A 5,716-nucleotide genomic window follows, 5' to 3' on the forward strand; every position below is an offset into this window, starting at 1 on the left:
CTGGAGATCTGTGGAGGTGCGACTGCACCCTGCGTGACGGGAGATGTCTCCCGTGATATATAAAATAAGTTGTTAAAGATTTGCTATCTGGAACAAAATTATAAAATAAGCTAGAGTAAGACTGATGTATTCTCCTTTTCTCTGATATCTGGTGGGTTGTAGATGTTTATATAAAAAAAATTTATTCACAGTTTGTATAGTTTGCGCTCTGTCAATGACAAGTTTTTGTTTTTTTATGTATTAGTTGATAACTCGTTGTTGCAAATATGATTTCATAGTTTAGTATAGTTTCATAATAAGGTCTATTAGATACGTATTAAACTAGAGACATTTTCTAAGCGCAATAATAATCACGGTAGTTTCCTAGTTCTCGGGTCGTGACGGCAACGGCCAACTAGTCAACTGACAAGTTGGGAAAGTGGCGACGGCAGATAGCGAGCGACATCATAACACACGGAGACGCAAATTCCTTCAACATTTTTAATTTCCGTCACACACATGTACACACACTCACGGGAAAGAGTAACCGGCAGAGCCCGGGTCTGTAGTCCTGGACAATGCTCAGGACCAACCTGCAGCAACCTTGCCACCTGCGCCTGTCAGGTGTAAACACAAAACTCGGACACAAACCTAAATAATCAGAAGTGCGTCTATAATTCGTCAGCCAACACAAATGGTGATGATTTCATAATTAATACCGTGTAATTGTTGCCACAAGCACAGTCTGTTTTATGATTCTTCTTGGGGGGTCGTATTCCAGGGAACATAGGATTAAGGACTTACCCGAAACGCTACGCATACTAGTGGCTGTACAAGAATGTAAGAACTCTTGTATATATAAATGAAACAAAACAAAAATTGTGCACCTCATGCTCATCCTTTGAGTGGTAGAAAAAGTATTAAACCAGGGCTTCTTAACCTTATTTTGATTGTAGACTACCAATGATTTACCCAACATAGCCTCAATTACCTCTTCACCAGGCAGTTGATGTTATCTCCACCACAATCACCATCCCTATCACTACCATCATTACCACTACTAGACAGAGAACTTTATTAGTGTCAGAGTGGTTGACAAATGGAATGCATTAGGAAGTGATGTGGTGGAGGCTGACTCCATACACAGTTTCAAATGTAGATATGATAGAGCCCAGTAGGCTCAGGAACCTGTACACCTGTTGATTGACAGTTGAGAGGCGGGACCAATGAGCCAGAGCTCAACCCCCGCAAGCACAACTAGGTGAGTACATATTAGGCATAAGTGTGACTTCAAAAGATATTACTAGCTTGGTTTTACTTTACATATGGATAGCTAGGAACACAATGGCTGAAGAAGAACAGTAAGGTTTTATCATATTTATTTATGGAAAACGACACATCACAAATACACCAACTAGCTCCAACTTGTGAGAATTATGCTGCTGTTTATATGCAATCAAAACATGGAATCGAGGTACATTTACTGACGGTAACTGTGACTTGATTCCTAGTACCAAGATTCATTATAACAACGAATGTATTAATTTGTTCAGAAATCGAGCCACATGCCCACTATTACTGTGTTTCCATACCCTTATGGGGTATGGATTCTCCTGGTTTAGAATCCCTGTCTTATAGGCTATTTAAGAAGTCTTCTTCGGACGTCAGTAAGCGTTCTTTGATAAGAAATACCAGAATTTTCATATATACGTTGCATAATATTTGAATGTAATTACATGATTGTATATCTTTTACATATTTTACTCCAATTGTTATCGATAAAAGTGTAATATTGAGCATTTTAACTGTGTTGTTTTCATAATACTGAACGTTGACTTCTCATCAACTGACACAGTGAGGATAGTTCCGTTATATGGTGACAACGTACAAGGGTTGAGGTGATCGTGATGGCTTCATGATTGGTACTTAAGATGTCTCTCCTGTAGAGGCAGTTGTCAGCTGGGTGGTGAGTGCCGGTGGGCGGTGACAGATGGCCAGTGGACTCACTTTACCAACTGGGAAGTGTCGTCGGCAGGTAGTAACACTAAGATAGGTGGCGGCTCACTTGACCAGCTGGAAGGCGGCACGTGCCGGATGGTGACAGAAATCTAATTCCCTTTATGTGACCTGACGAGGACTCAAATAACTCATATTCTTTGCTCTCCTTGTCACAGACGAGGGAGGGGCCACATTTGCCTTTTGTGTCAAAGGCACCTCCACAGACCGCCCCGGGGCCCTGCGAACACACATGTGTTACATACTGTATTGACGGAAACACAGTTTGTGTGGAGTTGCTGTAGTGGCTGTGTTGTATTGTATGCTGTAGTGACTGTGTTGTATTGTATGCTGTAGTGGCTGTGTTGTATTGTATGCTGTAGTGGCTGTGTTGTATTGTATGCTGTAGTGGCTGTGTTGTATTGTATGCTGTAGTGGCTGTGTTGTATTGTATGCTGTAGTAGCTGTGTTGTATTGTGGAGTGACTGTATTGCAGCACAGACTTAGAAATTATTACAGACAGACACAGAATATGAATCGAGATCATAGATCACTTTACAATATAAGACAAACAGCAACATCAACTCACCCCGCCGCATGATTGACAGCAGCTGCACGCCTGTCTGACAGTCCCCCATGAACAATTCAGGGTAGCGGGGTCCTGACAGTTGTTGGGGTTACAAGGTGTGCATGATAGTCCAGAACACCTGTGGAATATACACAAACATAAGAGTTAAGGCATCTGCAGTACACACACACACACACATATGTGTATGGTGGAATGTGCCAAGTGTAATATCTATTACTACCTTCTCCCCTCAAGCGTCACTGTCACACATATGTGTGTGTGTGTGTATATATATATATATATATATATATATATATATATATATATATATATATATATATATATATATATATATATATATATATATATATATATATATATATATATATATATATACTGCATTAACGCTGTGCTATAACACCTCACCTGGCGACGACGAGGCACAGGAGAGAGAAGAGGATGAAGGTGTTCATGGTGTGAGGGTCACAGAGTTCTGGCTTTTCACGTCCGTTGGACTAAACGTAGCCTCACGATGTTCAATGTTATAACCTAATTTTCGACGGTAACCGTAGCTGCCGTGTCCAAGTGTGGACTGATGCTGCGGCTCCTCCTCACAGGTATATATATCTGTGTATACAGGTACAAGCCCCTCCACCCTACCCCCCTCCTACCTGAAACCACCATCACTGTGCTTACTATCATTTCTTTCCTAGAGTGAGAATCCGATAAAAAACATATCAGCTTTTTCGTGAAATGGGAAAAAATTTATTTTAAGCTATAACACTAGTAAAACTTACACACACTCTCTCACGGCCCATCTAACAGCGTTCAGGATTCGCAGTCCACGGATCCAGGCTCGATTCTCGGCTGAAACAGAAACTAGAGGCCAGTTTCTTACACATGATTCCTCTGAGGACTGCAGGAGGACTTATTAATACTTAAGGAATGCAAAAAGACAAACCAGTAAGTGAAGACTACAGAATGGCTGTTGACTTATGCATGAGGACTGCAGACTAACATGTGAAGACTGCTTAAGGTCTAGTTAACATGTAAGGACTGTAGGACTAACTCGAGAAAACTGCTCAAGGCCAAGGTGAGGACTGCAGAATGTCATGAACTGATGCATGAAGACTGCAGGACTGACATATGAGTACAGCAGAAAGACTCGAACTAATGTTCAAAAACTGCAGAAGGTATAACTGGCGCTTTAAGATTTCAACTTAGATTCAACAGAGCAGAAGAAGTTGTTAAACACATATGGCAAAATCTTACTGAAGCGACCTTACGAGTCATAAATACTCATACTCCGCCCAAGTAAAACAGAAACAAGCAACACTTAGTGGGCCAGCCAGAGGCTTAGGGCCCGCGCAGGAATATCCCTAAAAAAAGAACAAAAAAAACTGACGCTTGAGGGGAGAAGGTACGGTAATGAACACGCAACGTTGTATCCCAGACAGGCCCCCAATACAATGTTGGACATTCCCTGTGTCGGTGTTGCTTACCAAAGCAGGAACACTAACAGCTTCCCCAAGGGCCATAACTAACGCCCAAAATACCCAGAGGGTGATAGAGTAGAGTGAAGAGCTCTCAGATGACTTCAGTCCATAACTACTCCTCGGGGCATCGTCCAAACTACTTTAGACAGGGTACAGAGCTCGTTTACCCAGTGTCCACTGTACAAGCCTCACGACTTAGCTCACACTGAACCCTGTGCAGCTGTCAAATAACTAGCAAGGCTAGCCAATAAACTTCAGCGAAATTATTTAGGCTGTCAACTAATACCAAAATTGAGCAATAGTTCTACGGGCTCTAAAGTACCCTGGTATTTTTGGCTGTTGTCCGGTATAGACACACTTCCTCCAGGGTATCTATATCTGTAGGTGCATGATGCAAGTTCCTCTAGCCTAGCCTTACTCACCCACACGTGTTGCAACCGTTCTGCAGTGTTTAAATATCAGGGAGGAGGAAGTAGAACACAGCATATAAAATGACATATAAAGAAGTGAAATAAATACTAAACAGTCATTGTATTAGCTGAAATGTTAAAAGTGGCCCACCCAACTGCATGGTGTCCGTTCCACTGGACTGTTCTTGGCTTTTAAAATCAAAGTTTACAGCATGAATTCGCCCGTGTGTCACACTACTAATGAACTGTGCATCAACTTGAAAATAGTTTTTTGGAAAACACGGAATGGAACGGGAGCTCGTAGAATGTCATATGCCATAGATATCCTAGGAAAATATCCAGAGCTCTGGCAAGAATTTTCACCAAATTAACAGCGATTCACTCCACTTTTTCATTAAATAGACCACACGGGTAGTAACATATTGTAGCAAGTGCGAGTAAGACTGATGTGTTCTCCTTGCCTCTAATATTTGGTTGGTTGTAAATGTTTATATAATTTTTAGTCTATTCGCAGTTTGTAAAGTTGGTGCTCTGTGAATAAAAAATTATTGTTTTTTTATGTATTTATTTTTAATTCGTCATTACAAATTTGATCCCACAGTTCGTTATAGTTTCATAACAAGGTCCACTAGTATTAAGCTGGATACCATTTCTATGCAAAATAATCAGGGTAGTTGCCTAGTTCTCAGGTCTTGACGGCAGTCAGTTAACCAGTTGGAGAAAGTAGTGGATTTCCCTTGTTGGCCGCCAGAGGGGGGGGGGGGCCAACCCCAGGGGACGTGCACTGAGGTTTGCTCCCCAGTTCACAACCCGAGCACGGAGGAGGTGGTTGTGGGGCAACCCGTTCTCGCACTTGCTTATAGTCAATATTGGCTTATTTATTAAGTGCATATATGACACACTAATTGATTGTGAATAGTTTAGTTTACCTTGAAAAACTTCATAGAAAACACCGACCTCACCTAACCTTCTTAGTATGTTAAGATAAGCATCTTATTGCTTCATATTTACAATTATTACTTAACCTATTGATCCCAAGGCTTGTGTGGTACCGTAGGGTACATTTTTTATTTACGATGGGGTCCTCTCTGCCTCCTCTTAAACGGACGTCTTCGGCGCCATTTGATCATACAGTGATTGGTGTTGCGCTGGTAAACGTGCTTTAATTAGGCGATGACTGAACTGGTGGGAGTGCAGATGATTCAAGATCACCGTGTAGAAGTTTGCTTGACCAGATGCGTTCCGGCAGTTCCTTGATAGGTGTGATG

At 41.6% G+C, this 5,716-nt stretch overlaps 1 non-coding gene across 1 annotated transcript; it reads right to left on the reverse strand.

The window, feature by feature from the left end:
* Nucleotides 1–1,341: 1,341 nt before the first annotated feature.
* On the reverse strand, nt 1,342–3,151 carry LOC123767381 (uncharacterized). Its single transcript, XR_011224628.1, has 3 exons — nt 2,969–3,151; nt 2,564–2,681; nt 1,342–2,215 (listed from the first exon to the last, which is right to left on the reverse strand). It is a non-coding gene; the product is annotated as an uncharacterized protein (transcript).
* Nucleotides 3,152–5,716: the final 2,565 nt, after the last annotated feature.

This window comes from Procambarus clarkii, chromosome 74 (assembly GCF_040958095.1).
Source record: "Procambarus clarkii isolate CNS0578487 chromosome 74, FALCON_Pclarkii_2.0, whole genome shotgun sequence".
NCBI lineage: Eukaryota > Metazoa > Arthropoda > Malacostraca > Decapoda > Cambaridae > Procambarus > Procambarus clarkii.